The sequence below is a fragment of the Erinaceus europaeus genome, chromosome 19 (assembly GCF_950295315.1).
Source record: "Erinaceus europaeus chromosome 19, mEriEur2.1, whole genome shotgun sequence".
Classification (NCBI taxonomy): Eukaryota; Metazoa; Chordata; class Mammalia; order Eulipotyphla; family Erinaceidae; genus Erinaceus; species Erinaceus europaeus.
The window spans coordinates 13652309-13670614 of record NC_080180.1 but is presented as its reverse complement, the minus strand read 5'-3'; the positions used below and the strand labels follow the sequence as shown (position 1 = coordinate 13670614).

Genomic DNA, 18306 nt, shown 5'->3' with positions numbered 1-18306 from the left:
AGCATTTTGTTGACTAGAGTGGTATTCTAGCTTCTCTTTCTTTTTCCTGTGTAACCTTATACAAATCAATATATATGAAAAGAAAGCCAAAAAGTAGAGAAGATTTCAAAATGTAAGGGACACTAGCTAATCCATGGAGCAAGTCTTTGAGGATATAGATGGGTATATGAACTAGAATATACATTAAGGTCTTTTCATACATAGAACTCTATTCATTAAATGCTAAATAGAACAGATAAGTCTGAATAATATATATATATATGAAGGTTAAAATGATGCAAGTTAAAGTGACTGAAGATTTCTTCATATAATGCAAAGTCTCCAAAAGAGAACAATTGGCAAATGCATTAGGAGGAAAGTGACTAAAGCTGGAATGCTTTGCATAGCTAACAGGAAAGCAAGCTGGCCACAAAAGCTATGACAGTGACTTAGTAATCAGATGAGAATGGAAATTATAAATTACACACACACACACACACACACACACACACACACACACACAAAATAAAAACACTGCATACACTCACCCCACATACCAGACACCCACACCCTCCATCTTGGTTGGGGATGTTCTCAGAAAGGTTAAAAGACTCCAGATGCAGTGGTAAATGGTAAGCGGCTTGCTGACTTAATATTATTTGAACAAGATGAGTGGGCCATTGAGTGAAAAAGTTGAAGGCGTTAAGCATCTTGAAGGTATTTTTCTTTATATTAATTGCAATGTAAGGAAAACTGGGGTTTGGAAATTGAAGGGTTGGCTTTAAATGCAGGGGGGGGCAGTGGTGGCATTCAACCTGGTGCATCACTGCCTGGCCCCTGGGGGAGGGGTGACTGTGTAAAGAAACTAGGAAACTAAAATTGAAAGAAGACTTACAACTAACCCGACAGATTTTATATATAGTGTTAAAGGGTCAGAGTAGATTTAAGTGTCAGCCTTTTGAATGAAACACCTTTTTATAGATGAATACAGTCTTTAAAAGTTTTGATTCAAAAGCATAAGTGAGTCTGGAATACAGCTCACTCACCAGATCATAAATCTTAGTGTGTGTGTGGTCCTGGGTTCAAGTTACGCATCCACATGGGAATAGCACAGGACGCACCAGGGGGGTTTCTAGGATAGAAGACCTGTGCTTTGATGAATATTCTTTTTGCCTCTCCCCCCCCCCAAAGAAACTAAATGAAAAGCCGAACTGGGAGGTTGTTAAATAGTGGTACTGCATATGTGAGACTCCTAGTTAGTTCCCTGGTGCTATATTAAAAAGAGAGCTGGGGAGGGCAGTATGATAATTGTGCAAACAGTCTTCAGTGTCTGAGGCTTGAGGGATTTCCATGTTCAATCCCCAGAACCACTATAAGCCAGAGCTCTGGCTTCTCTCTGTATCTTTCTCTCATTAAAATAAGCTAGTAAAATATTTCAATTGAAAAAATATATAATAAATGATGCGTAGGCTTAAAGCAAAGATATTCTGGGAAGAGGGAAACAAGTCATCTTCAGATAACCATCAATTGTTTTTAACACCTGTAAGGCATGATACTACGTCTGTGAGTTTGAAAAGAGAGGACTGAGTACTCGATAGTCAATAAGACAATTTACTGAAAATAATAGTATTCAGCTTTGAAATACCCCCCCAAATGAATGGATAATATATATGGTAGAAAGTCACTCTTATAGTTTTCTGAAAGTCATATTTAAGCTAAATCTTGTCACTGTCTTCAGTTACTCGTTTCCATTTAGGGCACAGCATCTTGAGGAAATCACCCACATAGCTGCTGGTTTGGTTAAAACTTACTGTTTCGCACAGCCAGACGGTGTTCAGTCATATATTCCCAAGTACAGCACACATTTCTTTGTTTTCAGCATGATTTTGTATTCATCATGCTCTGATACCTGAAGGAGTAATACATTTATAAATGTACTTAGTGAGCTCTACACACAACAAAATGTAAAACAGAATAATCAGACTACAACCAAACAATATCTATACATATAATATAATAAAATTAGAATCCTGTAATTTGAGGAGAAACACATTAGGAGTTAGTGGCCTTACTATCAGGGTATAAAACAGAAAAAAATCATCAACTACTTTTATTTTTTTTGAAGTGCTTAGAAGTTTCTTTCTTTCTTTCTTTTCCCTCTTGTTGCCCTTGTTATTTTTTATTGTTGTTGTAGTTATTATTGTTGTTGTTATTGATGTCATCATTGTTAGATAGGACAGAGAGGAATGGAGAGAAGAGGTGAAGACAGAGAGGGGGACAGAAAGATAGACACCTGCAAACCTGCTTCACCGCCTGTGAAAAGACTCCCCTGCAGGTGGGGAGCCGGGGGCTCAAATGGGGATCCTTATGCCAATCCTTGCACTTAACCTGATGCGCTACCATCCGACTACCCTTAGAAGTGTATTTCTGATTTACTCTAGAGCCTGTCCAAATATAGTTTGAATCTAGGCATTTTTATGATCAAAATTCTGTTGTCAGAGTATCGGGATATATTTTTAAGTATCCTATTATCTTTCTTTCATGCTGAAATTCTCCCTTGCTTTAAAGATCATATAAATTCCACACTTTATATAGATGGCATGGGCATCTATATAAAGGCATATACCAAACTCAGAGTATCTTCTATAATAGTATATCAAAATACAAGTTGTCAAATTGTGATATTGCAAATAGTTATCTGAATCGGAAATCCAAAAGCAAATTTAAACACTGAACATTACTTTGATTTACAAAATCTCCAGGGAGGTTTGGGTCCATAAATCAAGAGAGATTACACTGGAGTATATTCTACTGTGACGAATATAACTTTGTTCCAATTCCTTAAACATTATTTAAAATGCAATGGGACATATTTTGCTATACTCAGCAATCTTAAAGGTCAAGAGATTATTAAAAATATCTCATTTGGAAAACACTGCAAAATGTAATGTAAAACTGCAAATGTAAATGAAATAATTCATCAACAAATATACTCCAAGTTAAAAAAAAACATGAAAAGATTCTCTACATGCTTCAAAGAAAGGTGTACACAATTCATATGCAAAACTTACATATTTAGTAATAGGAGGAAACTATTTAAATATAGAAAAATAAGCATGATTTTGTCATATTGCCATATATGAAAATTCTCATGGTGACAAAATTTTAAACATTTTCATAAGCGAAACTCTTCTTTTTAAGAATGACTTTCTTGCAGTCCAGAAGGGAGAGCAGAGCCTAGAGCTTTGGTCTTCAAATCATGAGCTCCCAAGTTGAATCCCTGCATAGCATATACCAGAATGATGCTTTGCTCTCTCCTCCTCCTCTTTCACCTTCTCTTTTTTTTCTCTCTCTCTCTCCCTCTCCCTCTCCCTCTCTCCCTCTCTCCCTCTCCCTCTCCCTCCCTCTCTCTCCCTCTCTCCCTCTCCCTCTCTCCCTCTCTCCCTCTCCCTCTCCCTCCCTCTCTCTCCCTCTCTCCCTCTCCCTCTCTCCCTCTCTCCCTCTCCCTCTCTCCCTCTCTCCCTCTCCCTCTCCCTCTCCCTCTCTCCCTCTCTCTCTCTCTCCTCTATAGCTTTAATGAATTATGGTTTGCAGTATAGTCTTTTTGTCACCACTTCCACAACCAAAGGTCTGTGTTCCTTTTCCTTCTCTCTCTTCTGTCATGTCAATGAATACATAAACATAGTTCAAATGGATCTCTTTGATGTTTTGTGTAATTATTTAATCTAGACAATGCTAAGTTTTAAGAACTGGGAAAGTAGCTCTACAGAGTCAGAGATGACATGTATAAGGTCCTGAAGGTAATCGCCAATTACTATATAAGTCAGATTCATGTTCTGGTTCTCTCTCATTAAAAATAAATAAATATTTAAAAAGATAAATGATATTATTATTATTATCACAATTGAGTATCTGTCCTGGAGCTCTGCTTCCCCAGAGCCCTGCCCCACTAGGGAAAGAGAGAGGCAGGCTGGGAGTATGGATCCAGCCGGCAACACCCATGTTCAGCAGGGAAGCAATTACAGAAGCCAGACCTTCCACCTTCTGCAACCCACAATGACCTTGGGTCTATACTCCCAGAGGGTTAAAGAATAGGAAAGCTATCAGGGGAGGGGATGGGATAGAGTTCTGGTGGTGGGAATTGTCTGGACTTGTACCCCTCTTATCCTATGGTTTAGTCAATGTTTCCTTTTTCTAAATAAAAAATAAAAAATAAATACCAGTTAAAATAGCCATAGTAATGTGACCAGTGTACCTAGCTACAATTACAGGTCATTTTCTGTCACTGTAGAACACAAATCTTGTAAACTAACATTAAGTCAATAATACTAAAGTTTATTTAAACCATCAAACAACAGATTAATTCCTACTTAATTAAGTAAATCTTTTATAATTGCCAGCACTTATAAAACAGTATTTTTAATTCAAGTATGTATCATAGTCTTGTGGGAAAACACATATTTGTTTTTAAGTGGGAAAAGTGTTGTATTGAGTGAAGAGAGAGAGAGAGAGGGAGAGAGAAGCAGGAGAGAGAGAGAGAGAGAGAGAGAGAGAGAGAGAGAGAGAAAGACCTCATGGCATCAAAACTTTCCTCAGCGCTATGTGTCCCAGGCTTAGCCCTGAGTTGCACACACGGCACACAGTACACCGTGAAAACCAGCTATTTTATCAGCCCCCAAAGCACAGAATTTTAAGTTATGCTGATCTGACCTTCAGTCTGAAAATCATAGGCATGTATTTTTATGTGGTATACAGAAATGTTTTAGCTTCAGTTTCCCCATTTACAATTTATCCTTTTCTAAATGTCTTTGAAAATTGATCAACTTAAAATAATCAGTTTTCAAATACAATACACTAAAATCATATTTGACCAGGTATATTGAAATATTTAGTTAAATCTCACTATTTTTGTAAAAATTACACGAGAAAACTGTTAACTACAGGTGGGATCTTTCCAAGTGTTTGTAATTTGAAAGCTACAAATCCAAACCATGATGTAGAAATATAAAACATTAAAACATAATGAGAAGGGACTGGGTAGTGATGCACTTGCTCAAGTAAACATGTTACCATGCACAAGGCCTAGGTTCAAGCCTCCGGTCCACACCTGCAGGAGGGGAAGTTTAATGAATCATGAAGCAGTGTTGTAGGTGTATCTTTGTATCTCTCTCCCTCTCTACCCCCCCTTGAATTTCAATTTCTCTCTGCCCTATTAAGTAAAATTTGAAAAGAGAGACCTTTCCTTTCATAGTATACTCTAATTCCATCTCAGGTGGTTCACTTTCTAACAAAATCCCAAAACCTAGATATACACCAGTTTCTGTGAGAGAGAGCATATGTTCACACATATCCATAAACTACTGCAAAATATATACCTGAAAGCAGAAGTACACTAGAGTTTGCAGTGAGTATCTCCCTAACACTTCCTCTCCACTATTCCAAGCTTTGGGTCCATGATTGCTCAACAATTTGTTTGGTTTTGTATGTTAACTCGCTTTTCAGTCACCAGGTTCCAGATGTCATCAGGATGCCGGCCAGGCTTCCCTGGACTGAAGACCCCACCAATATGTCCTGGAGCTCCGCTTCCCCAGAGACTCACCCTACTAGGGAAAGAGAGAGGCACTGGGAATATGGACTGACCAGTCAATGCCCATGTTCAGCGGGGAAGCAATTACAGAAGCCAGACCTTCCACCTTCTATAAGCCACAATGACCCTGGGTCCATGGTCCCAGAGGGATAGAGAATGGGAAAGCTATCAGGGGAGGGGGGTGGGATATAGAGATTGGGTGGTGGGAATTGTATGGAGTTGTACCCCTCCTACCCTATGGTTTTGTTAATTTATCCTTTCTTAAATAAATAAAAAAATTAAAAAATATTTAATATTAAACATATTTTATTTAATTTTAAATTTTATTTACATAAAATGTATTTATCCCTCATTTAACATAGTGAGGAAACTAAAACATAGGCTGTAAGTGTGTTTTTTCAGTTTTTTAATTATTTTCATGTGTCATTACTATCTTATATCAAAGCCTAGATTGTTCTTGTCTCCACCACCACTAATGAAAATCCCATATTACAATTTGAGTTGGAGATTTGATTGGGTATAATTGAGTTTCTCTGCCTTGAATAAAACTGTCAGAGGGCACTGACAGTTTTATCGCTCTCAATTCTCTTCTAAATTATGCAGATGCTATTGGCTCTTTTAAATAGTTCTTTGCATCATCCCTTATAAATTGCTTAGAAACCCAAGACTGATTAACCACCAGAATGAGTGAATATGCTGGAAAAGGCTTTAGTTTCCCATTATGCTCAGCTGTTTCTCAATTAGCCCAAGATAGACTCCAACCCACTCAGCTGTGCAGTCTTGGATAAGTTCCTTAATTGTGCTATGCTTCATTTTCCTCATCTGTAATATGGGAATGATAATAATAGCATCTACCTCGTAAGATTATTATGTGAACTGAGTATGCTAATATTTGTAGAGCATTTAGAAGAGGGCTTTGCACACACCAAGTCCTACATGATTGTTACCTAGTGGGATTTGTCTTTAATATCCTGTGCCTTCTAATTTTTCACCCGAGTTAGTCCCTACCTCACCCCCATGCTCCTCTGTATTCCCAAAAGTCTCATGCTAATCAGAAAGGAAAGGAAAGGAAAGGAAAGGAAAGGAAAGGAAAGGAAAGGAAAGGAAAGGAAAGGAAAGGAAAGGAAAGGAAAGGAAAGATAGCATAAAAAAGCAAATGTACAATGATGCTGCAAATACTGGACCTTATATGTTGAATTTGCATACAGAGAATAAATAAAGAAATTACTCTTTAGAGGATAAGTAAATGTTTAGGAGGAGTCAGCAAGTAGAATAGCTTGGAACACAAGAGACTTTCACATTCCTGAAATGATACAAAAAGGCAATTGCCAATCAGAAGGTGCTATAATTAAAAATGTTTAAAGGAAAGAAGTTCAAGTTCTACCAATTACACAGCTCAATAGAATTGAAACAAGGGTCAAAATACATTTAGAAATTTCTTAAGGGGCTTGCAAAATAGCTCACTTGTATAGCATGCTGGTTTGACATGTATGAGACCCAGCTTTGAGTCTGGTCCCCACCACATAGATGAAAAGATGATGTGATCTCTTACCCTACTCGATCTTCCTCAGCTACTATCTAAAACAATTCCTAAGAAGCAATTCAGTTATTTCCAACACAGCGAACACCTATCAGTTCTACCTTCTTACAGGAAAAATATTCTTCCTGTCAAGCCCCAGTATTTAAGAATCTGGTTTCAGATAATTTTATTTGTTTATCTTAACTTATTTATTGCCACCAGACTTTCACAGGGCCTTCACACTTCCATGATTCCATTCTGTTCCCAGCAGACTTTTATTTTATAGGAGAGACAACACAGTATCACACCATGTTCTTGAAGATTCCTCTGTGCATTGTGCTCCTATGAATTTGGATCCTTACATATGGTAAAGTGTTCAGGCTATCAAGGAATCCCCTCTAGTCCCCTCCAGATAATTTTCATCTCTACTCTGGGTCAAAATACCTGTTGCTTTGACATTCCATCCATTTTACCAATGTTTTCTAAGGTCTCTTTCTCTCTTAGCTGTTCATTTTTATCAAGTACTACATTTCTTCTTTTTCTCTGTATCTATCAGGAATCCCCATCCCTGGTCAGCATACATTTAGAATCTGCCACATGAGGGAACTGAGAACTGGTTCTCAGAATAGCATGTGTGCCTTGCCATGTGTGCAATGTACGCAATATATATCGTTTGGGTTTGTCACCAGCAACCAGGTAGGTACACTACAGCCCATGGAGGAGCTCTGGTGCTGTGACCTCTCCCTATCTCTCTATCATCTATCTATCTATCATCTATCTATCTATCTATCTATCTCTCTATCTCTCTATCTCTATCTCTCTCTATCTTCTATTTATCTATCTATCATCTAGCTATATATCTTATAAAAAGGATGATAAATGTCATCTCTGGAGCGATGAAATCCCAGATTTGCAAAACCTTGTGCCACAAAAGAAAGAAAAAAATATCATCAGTCACATAAGTCCATGAGTTTTAATCAGGCCAATATAGTCAGTTCCTATCTTCTTTCTGTCATGGGATAGAAGTCCTGGGAAGCCTATAAGCAGGACATACCACTAAATCTAAACTGTGAGTGATACTGAAGGAGACAGTGATGTGCTTTCAGAAAAATCATAAACATCTTATGAGCTTTGATCAAGAAGTCTCACATTTTTTATGGTCACCTATTCATGATCATATTTCATTTAAAAAATATTGTCTTCATTTATTTATCAGATAGAGACAGCTAGAACTCAAGAGGAAGCAGGATATAGAGTGGGAGAGACACAGAGACACCTGCACCACTGCATCAAATCTTGTGAAGCTTTCCTCCTGCAGGTGAGGACTAGAGGCTTGAGCCCGGGTGCCTGAGCACTGTAACATGTGCGCCAACCAAGTGCACTACCGCCTGCCCCTATGTTTTCATAAGAGATATTATTTAGCAATTTATCCACACCCCTCTCTTATTTGTTCTCCCATTCTGGACAAATAATTGTAGCATCACTAGTCACAAGGGATATAAGAAATATACCAACTATCTTTGTTTCTCTAAAAACACTCCCAAGATCTATGCTATATTCAGCAAGATATATAGTCATATTCCTTTTTGATAACCATTGATACACCTTTTTAAACCATAATTTTGGGCGTCATCTCAAAAATGTAATCCGTCTTCATGCTTCAAGACTAACAACAATAACAAAAGATACCATGAAGAATTTGGAATGCCTTTGGGATCTTGAAAGTCTTAACAGTCACTTGAGAGAGGGAGGGAAAGAGGGAGTATGAGTGATTAGAATGTGACACCTAGCCCAAACCTGTGAGTATCCTGGGGACCTGAGAATAAGAACAAATGTCATAGGGTCTACAATGTGAATCTTTTTCTGCACCCTGAGAAGCTGGCTGTGGGAATCTTGGTTCAGGGAAATAATCTAGGGGAAATGTGGAGAAAAGAGCTGGCATAAACAGAGATTGAAGGACCAGAATTCCCCCTTCTCAAGGTGAGGGAGTAGGGGCTTGGTGAATACTTCTTTGCAGAAGAATGTACACACGCACCTGGAATGTCACCATGGACTTGGGAACTGGTGAATACATCTCACTCCTTAAAGTTGGTGCAAGTAGGTAAGTTCCAGAAGGAACAATGTGTTTGATTCATTCTTTCAATTAGTAAGCAAATATCTATGGAGCACTTACTACATGAAATGAACTAACTGAGGTGGTGGAAATTCAATAATCCAGAGCTTCTGCAGTCAACAGGAAGTAGGAATACACTCGTAATAAGAACAACTATTAACGGGAAATCAACACCATCAAGAAAGGGCGTCAGGGACATAGGAATAAGAAAAGGGGTGCAAATGTATGCTCTTCACCAAGCTGGTCAGGAAGGTCTAGCTAAGAGGGCAACTTATGCAGGTAGTAACCGAATGCAGTGTGAGAGGGGCTGTGCCGATACAGTGGAATCGGCGATGTCTAACAGACAAGGGCAGCAGGGAATGAATGCCAATGAGCAAATCTTGAAAGAGGAGACTGTTTTGGAATATTTAAGGGACCTTGTGGTCAATGCTAAAGGAATGGACGAATACTGAGAATGGGCTTCCAGACTGACCATATGGAGGTCATGGGTGAACTAAATAATAATAATAACAATAATAATAATAATAATAATTTCAAGGTTAAGTGAGAGAAAATCAATTACTAGAATGGAATGGATTCAACAAAATGTGGAAGGAGTAAAACTGGAGATAGTACTAAGCCAAACACTCAAAATTTTGATCTGCAAGAGTGAGAGGTATTAAAGGGAGGTTCTTAGCAACAGAATCTCCATACCCAAGATCATCCCCACAATGAATTACAGACATTGAAAGTGCCAGCCATACCAGCCTGCCTTGTGTGGGGTCAGCTGAGAATGGGGTAGGACAATTTTGTAACTCAGCTTCCCCACTTACCAAATTCTACACCCTTTCTTTACTCTCCACAGGAATTTGTCTCAAGACCATTCTCTCCTTAACAGGCTGTGTACTGAACTTTGACTCAGAGTGAGCATTTTCCTGAAGAATCTAATCTTGCTCCTTGCAACATACAAAATAAATATGTTTTTCTAAGAAGAGCCCATACATATGTGATGGCATTTTCAAGCCCAAAATTTTCAAGTCTAGGCCATACCATTCCAGTGGACAAGCGCAATGATCAATAGGTGCTTGAGGGATCACATTTATTCATTTTTCTCACCAAAAGGTGAAGAAACAGGAAATAAGAAGTAAGGTTAGCAAGGAACTAATGGAAACATTTTTCTTCCAAATACTTTAGTTCATCTAATTGTTTCAATTTATCTTCTTGACTTTTTTCCTTCGAATAATGACATTGAATAAGCAGTGGAATTCACATTAGGAAGGCATGAGCTAGATCTATGCAATATTCTTTTTATTATTATCCACCTTAAAATCTTTAAATGGTCTCTTAATTTCAGAGTTATAAAATAATATAATCTGTCCGTGTTCCTGGAGTGATTGCATATTTGTTTGTTTTTTAGATAGAGACAGAGATGCAGAGAAAGAGACATAGGGAGAGGAGGCTAGAACCTGGATCATTGATCTTGGTAATGTGGGCCCTTAACCTGGTGTGTCACTGCCTGGCTCTCAGATTGAGAAATTTCTCTGTGACATATTACAATTTCACTGTGAAGAAATGATACTGATGCCATTTTTATGACATCTAAGCAAGAGGATTTGCACAAGAGAGATATTCTGATAACCAAGTTCAGTTTAGAAAAGATCTTTACTAGCATGTTCTCTATACAGATGAATCATTCTAGGATAAGAAGACAAATAGACATAGTATTGGAAGTTCTTGCCATAGCAATCAGGCAAGAGAAAGAAATCAAAGGAATACAGATTGGAAGGGAAGAAGTCAAGCTCTCACTATTTGCAGATGATATGATAGTATACATAGAAAGACCTAAAAAATCCAGTAGAAAATTACTGGAAGTTATTAGGCAATATAGCAAGGTATCAGGATACAAAATCAGTGTACAAAAATCAGTGGCATTTCTTTATGCAAACACTAAATCTGAAGAAGAAGACATCCAGAAATCACTCCCATTTACTGTTTCAGCAAAATCTATCAAATACCTAGGAATAAAGTTGACCAAAGAAGTGAACTACTTGTATGCTGAAAACTATGAGTCGCTACTCAAGGAAATAGAAACTGATACCAAGAAATGGAAAGATATCCCATGCTCATGGATTGGAAGAATAAATATCATCAAAATGAATATTCTCCCCAGGGCCATATACAAATTTAATGCAATACCCATCAAAGTTCCACCAAGCTTCTTTAAGAGAATAGAACAAACACTACAATCATTTATCTGGAACCTGAAAACACTTAGAACTGCCAAAACCATCTTGAGGAAAAGAAACAGAAATGGAGGCATCACACTCCCAGACCTTAAACTATATTATAAAGCCATCATCATCAAAACAGCATGGTACTGGAACAAAAATAGGCACACAGACCAGTGGAACAGAATTGAAAGCCCAGAAGTAAATCCCAACACCTATGGGCATCTAATCTTTGAGAAGGGGGCCCAAAGGATTAAATGGAAAAAGGAGGCTCTCTTCAATAAATGGTGCTGGGAAAACTGGGTTGAAACATGCAGAAGAATGAAATTGAACCACTTTCTCTCACCAGAAACAAAAATCAACTCCAAATGGATCAAAGACCTAGATGTCAGACCAGAAACAATCAAATACTTAGAGGAAAACATTGGTAAAACACTTTCCCACATACACCTCAAGGACATCTTTGATGAATCAAACCCAATTGCAAGGAAGACTAAAGCAGAAATAAACCAATGGGACCACATCAAATTGAAAAGCTTCTGCACATCCAAAGAAACTATTAAACAAACAGAGAGACCCCTCACAGAATGGGAGAAGATCTTCACATGCCAGACATCAGACAAGAAACTAATCACCAAAATATATAAAGAGCTCAGCAAACTTAGCATCAAAAAAGCAAATGATCCCATCCAAAAATGGGCAGAGGATATGAACAAAACATTCACCTCAGAGGAGATCCAAAAGGCTAACAAACATATGAAGAACTGCTCTAGGTCACTGATTGTCAGAGAAATGCAAATTAAGACAACACTAAGATACCACCTCACTCCTGTAAGAATGGCATACATCAAAAAGGACAGCAGCAACAAATGCTGGATAGGATGTGGGGACAGAGGAACCTTTTACATTGCTGGTGGGAATGTAAATTGGTACAGCCTCTGTGGAGAGCAGTCTGGAAAACTCTAGAAGGCTAGACATGGACCTTCCATATGATCCAGTAATTCCTCTCCTGGGCTTATACCTAAGGACTCCATAACACCCAACCAAAAAGAGGTGTGTACTCCTATGTTCAAAGCAGCACAATTCATAATAGCTAAAACCTGGAAGCAACCCAGGTGCCCAACAACAGATGAGTGGCTGAGAAAGCTGCTGCAGTATATATACACAATGGAATACTATGCAGCTATCAAGAACAATGAACCCACCTTCTCTGACCTATCTTGGACAGAGCTAGAAGGAATTATGTTAAGTGAGCTAAGTCAGAAAGATAAAGATGAGTATGGGATGATCCCACTCATCAACAGAAGTTGACTAAGAAGATCTGAAAGGGAAACTAAAAGCAAGACCTGATCAAATTGTAAGTAGGGCATCAAAGTAAAAGCCCTGTGGTGAGGGGTAGACATGCAGCTTCCTGGGCCAGTGGGGGGTGGGAGTGGGTGGGAGGGATGGGTCACAGTCTTTTGATGGTGGGAATGGTGTTTATGTACACTCCTAGCAAAATGTAGACATATAAATCACTAGTTAATTAATATGAGAGGGGGAAAATCAATTGTATGTCTCAAAGTTTCTCAAAACACAAACTGCATCTTTTTAATATATAGGCTGTGTATTTGATATGCGGACTCTCTCAAAAGCCTAGACCAAGTAGATTAGTAGCATCCAATAACACAGCTATATACAAGATACTGGATACTATACAGCAAACCATAACAAAAGGACTTTTCAAAGTTAACCCAATTAACAAATAATGTGATGATAACATTAACTATCAATTGTCTTTTTGAACCCTAAGACAGCAGGAACCTCACATCTCCACTATAGATCCCCTATTTCCCCCAGTCCTGGAACCCTTGGATAGGGCCCACTTTCCCGTATGCATCTCCCAATCCAAACCAAATAATATTGCATCTGCCGATCACAACCTAACCAATGCAATGATTGCCACCTCAACATGCTCCAGCTCAGACTGTGTCCAGAGACTTCACGTGTGGAATGACAACCCTTCAGCTTCATTACTCGGGTGAGACCTTTCCTTTTATAGTACACTCTAATTTCATCTCAGGTAGTTCACTTTCTAACAAAGTCCCATAACCTAGATATACACCAGTTTCTGTGAGAGAGAGCTTATGTTCACACGTATCCATAAACTACTGCAAAATATATACCTGAAAGCAGGATTACACTAGAGTTTGCAGTGAGTACCTCCCTAACACTTCCTCTCCACTATTCCAAGCTTGGGATCCATGATTGCTCCACAAATTGTTTGGCTTCATATGTTAACTCTCTTTTCAATCACCAGGTTCCAGATGCCACCAGGATGCTGGCCAGGCTTCCCTGGTTTGAAGACCCCACCAATGTGTCCTGGAGCTCAGCTTCCCCCAGAGACACACCTTACTAGGAAAAGAGAGAGGCAGACTGGGAGTATGGACCAACCAGTCAACACCCATGTTCAGCGGGGAAGCAATTACAGAAGCCAGACCTTCTACCTTCTGCAACCCTCAATGACCCTGGGTCCATGCCCCCAGAGGGCTAGAGAATGGGTAAGCTATCATGGGAGGGGGTAGGTTATGGAGATTGGGTGGTGGGAATTGTGTGGAGTTGTACCCCTCCTACCTTATGTTTTTGTTCATTAATCCTTTCTTAAATAAAAAATTTTAAAAAAAAAGAAGACAAATAGAGTAAAATGTGAGTTAAGTGAGAAGAGTACCCCTCTGTGCTGTAAGAGCATACATAATTCCAGACTTAGAACTAAAACAGTGATATTTGGGAAAAGAAAGGGCTTTATGGAGCAACCAGTCCTGAACACTTAGTATACTGGAGCCTGGACAAAGAGCTTGCTAGAAATAAATGCATTACTAAGCTCTAGATCAATAGAAACATAATACAGCTACCAATGGGATATACTCCTTTCCAGTATCTATAAGAAATGGGAAAGTAGGCATATTTTAGTTATATTCCACGGGCCTGTGGCTATACTAGTTGTGTTTGTTTGTTTGTTTTTGTCTAAGACTGAAATCTGATATGCAGGTGGATCCAAGTTATTGTCTGGGGAGATGCTGTAAAAGGACCAGAAAGTCTGGAAAAAAAGACCAGAAAACTGGGTCAGGGAAGAGAGTAGCTCCCTAATATGGGAAAAGGGTATAAATATTGTTGACTGTAAACCCCATCAATTTGATGTGATCTGGAGCCCATATTCAGCTTAGGAGCCTGTGTGACCTCTGCATCCCTGTAGATCTGAGCTCAAATTCTCTGGTCATGAGTAAGAACATTCCAAGCTGCCCCGATATTGACCCATCTTCCTCAGGTGTAGCATAGAGTATGTTGTCCGGTCCCCTTTTGGAGGATGGAAAATTCTCTACCATTGTTGATCCAAGTTGAGGGCAAGGTCCTATGGGGACCCACAAAGGGGTCTATTGTGTAGTCCCTGATAGAAATGACCAGTAAAAATGGAGAGAGAGATTTATTCAAGGTCTAGGCCCATCATATCTTTTTGGGAATCTCATGACTCCCCAATTAGGGCCCCAGTTGATAGGGAGGACCGCCCCCCCAACTCTTCATCTGCACTATTCTAGCCTTTAGGTCCATGACTGGTCAACAATTTGTTTGGCTTTGTATGTTAACTCTCTTTTCATCCACCAGGTTCCAGATGCTAACATGATGCCGACCAGACTTCCCTGGACAGACAACCCCACCAATGTGTCCTGGAACTCCTCTTACCCAGAGCCCTTCCCCACTAGGGAAAGAGAGAGACAGGCTGGGAGTATGGATCGACCTGTCAACACCCATATTCAGCGGGGGCACAATTACAAAAGCCAGACCTTCCACCTTCTGCATGCCACAGTGACCTTGGGTCCATACTCCCAGAGGCTTAAAGAATAGGAAAGCTATCAAAAGAGGGGATGGGATACAGAGTTCTGGTGGTGGGAATTGTGTGGAGTTGTATCCCTCTTATCCTATGATTTAGTCAATGTTCCCTTTTTATAAATAAAAAATTAAAAAAAAAGAAATGGGGAAGTAGAATTAGATGACATTAATTTGAGCAATACTCAGTATATTTGAAATTCTACTTCATCCTGAATCAGTGTAGCACAGTATTAAGTATAATATATTCTTTTAAAAAATAATGAAACATCTTCAGAATCAAATGTCTATAATAGATATACAAAACTCAGGTCCATTCTCAAAATTTGAAACATGTGGTTCAAAGCCAACACTTTCCTCAGCATAACTCTAACTCTCAAGATATCCTCTAATACTCCTAGAACCCATCACACTAACAGTTCATTGTGAAAGCCTATGTTATTTGCAAATAATCTTCCATCTGTCAGCAACCAGATAATTTCTATTCTGAAGAAAAGAAAAAGTCACTATGTGTTAAGCGTGCTTTTTAAAATTTAATTTAAAAGTCTATTTCATGAGTTCAAGATGAAATGGCACTGCTTTAGCATACATTGTTTCTGGGTATAAATGCATCATTTTCTCCCTATTGAAGCTATTTGTGAATTTTCCTTTTTTAATGATTTTTTGAAGTTCAGTAGAATGTCATAGAATTAAGAGGTGCATTCTTCATTTCATAAGTTATATTCATGGTTATTCATTTAATTTTCAAAAATCACTGTCAGAGGGAAAAAAAAAAAAGCATTTGAGCCATCAGTGCTGACACTAATTTTAGATGGCTTTTTAGATGGTAGGAAGTGAAGTTGGAATAGTTTTTTCAAAGATAAGGTTGAAGAGTAAGGTGAGATGGTACAGGTTAGAATGTCACAGGCATGTTCTTCATCATCACCATTTTTAAACTTTATACATCTCTCTGTACTTTCCCCTAGCTGAGGTCAGAAAGGATCAGGTAAACCTGAAAGGCCTTTCTAATGGTGCACTAAGGCCAGGCAGAGTGGGAGAAAACGTCTTCAGTTTTAGCCATGACATAATAAGAAAGTGGAAACTACAAACTATTATTTGCTAGATACTGTCTACATTGCATTACACACATTAATTTTATTTATTACATATGATTGGTGTAACTATTGCTTATAAATATCATTTGGTTCTTTATTGTAAACTTCAATAAAGTGTGCATGGCAAAGATGAACATTTATATGATAAAAATGAGAAAATGGACTTGAGATATTAGAAAATGTGGCCAAATCTCAAGGAGGAAGATTAAACAGGCAAGTCTTCAGAAGCAATGTGAGAAATAAAGAGAATTCAAAACTCTTAAATCCTTGTATTAAAAAAACAGAAGTGCACTAATACACTAATACAGATTAGTAGAAACTCTGGCTTAATGAAATCATTATGAAGTGTGAGTATTTACCTATCCAACACATTTGTTCTGGGGATTAAATGATATAACAGATTCCAAATAAAATTTGTAAAGCTGTACAAACGTGTCTAGAATGTAGCAAGTGATGCTTATGTAACTGCTAAAAGAAAAGGAACTAAACAACCCTATGCTTGCAAACATTAGTTACTTTATACCCCTAAAGCTGTCAGTTTTTTAAACAACCCTCAAAAGAGACATCAGTGTCATAAGCATCAATCAGATGTTCTGATATACCTACCAGTTAAGCACCAGTTACATTTGTTTGCCTAATAGTATAACTATTACCCAGGTTTCTTTCATCATCATATATAGAAATATTTTCTCAATGGGAAATAATTCTGTTATGCCACAGTTAGTGAAGAATATTGCAGAAACTAGAAATCATGGTGTGCAGTGTTGATCTAATGCCACATTCAGAAGTGCTCAACATGGGAAAACACATAATTAAGGGAAAATCCATTTACAATGAATATTCATCACCAAATCCAAGCTTTGACCTTCTTTGAGTTGTCATTACATTTAAATAAAGTATCTTTCTGGAAGAGCTTTGTAAAAGTTTGCTTTTACCCCATTGAGAATGTTCTTCTGCAAGCAGTCATGCTGTAACACATTGAAAACTCAATAAAAGTACATTTTTGAATGGCTTAGTGAGATTAGAGGCAATTGTACTTTACAAGCTTCATTTTATTTTAATGCAAATTATTCTTCATTTTATAATGCATATTTTTCACCTTATTAAGCATATGATTCATTTGAAAAAAATGTGCTCTTCCCAAAGAAAGCTAGAAATATACTGAAATATGATTTCTACTCTCTAATGAAACAAACATATTTTTGCACGAATGCTTGTAGATTTAGCATGTGACACAAAGGGGCCACTCCAGCAGGCCTGTTCTTCTCTAATTCTTTGCATGGCTGCCTTTCAGCCTTCAGGTCTTGGCTTAGTGCTAAATGGCCAGCCTACTCCTCTTTACACTCAACCACAAAGTCATGGTTACTTTATTGAGAACATTTATGTAATCTGTGACTATACCATCTCCTGCTGCTAGAATGCAGAAGTATTCCCTCTCAGGAATAGGCAACTTCTAGGTCCCTTTACTATCCATGTTTTGTCTAGGCCTGAAAATACATTTGTGAGTGAGACAGAAATTATCTATTGTTGTTTTCAAGACAATGTTGTGAACCATATTTGTGTTATCCAAAACTTTTTTTTGTTTTCATAATGTACCAAGTCTCAAATGTGTTTTTAATCTTATTTTATTTGACACCAGGGTTATTGCTGGTGCTCTGTGCACGTACTATGAATCCACCTCTCTCCATGCCGTTTTGTTTTGTTTCTTTCCATTTTCTTCAGTAAACACAGAGAGAAATTGAGAAAGGGCGGGAAGATAGAGAGGGAAAGAGAAACAGACACTTACAGACCTGTTTCACCACTTGCGAAGTGTCTCACTTGTAGGTGGAGATCTAGGTCTTGAATCCAGGTCCTTGCTCACAGTAATGGGCATGCTCAACTAGATGTGCCAACACTTCGCCCCTCAAAATAACATTTTAACTAGCTCTAGATGCCCTGATTTGTTA

The 18306-nt window shown here is 38.3% G+C and overlaps 1 long non-coding RNA gene across 1 annotated transcript in view; it reads right to left on the bottom strand.

Moving 5' to 3' along the window:
* LOC132534715 (uncharacterized) overlaps positions 1 to 18306 on the bottom strand; it is a 285513-nt gene that overhangs the window by 49772 nt on the left and 217435 nt on the right. Inside the window, exon 2 of the long non-coding RNA XR_009546427.1 lies at positions 1791 to 1888. This is a non-coding gene — a long non-coding RNA (uncharacterized LOC132534715). The remainder of the gene's footprint in view (positions 1 to 1790; positions 1889 to 18306) is intronic.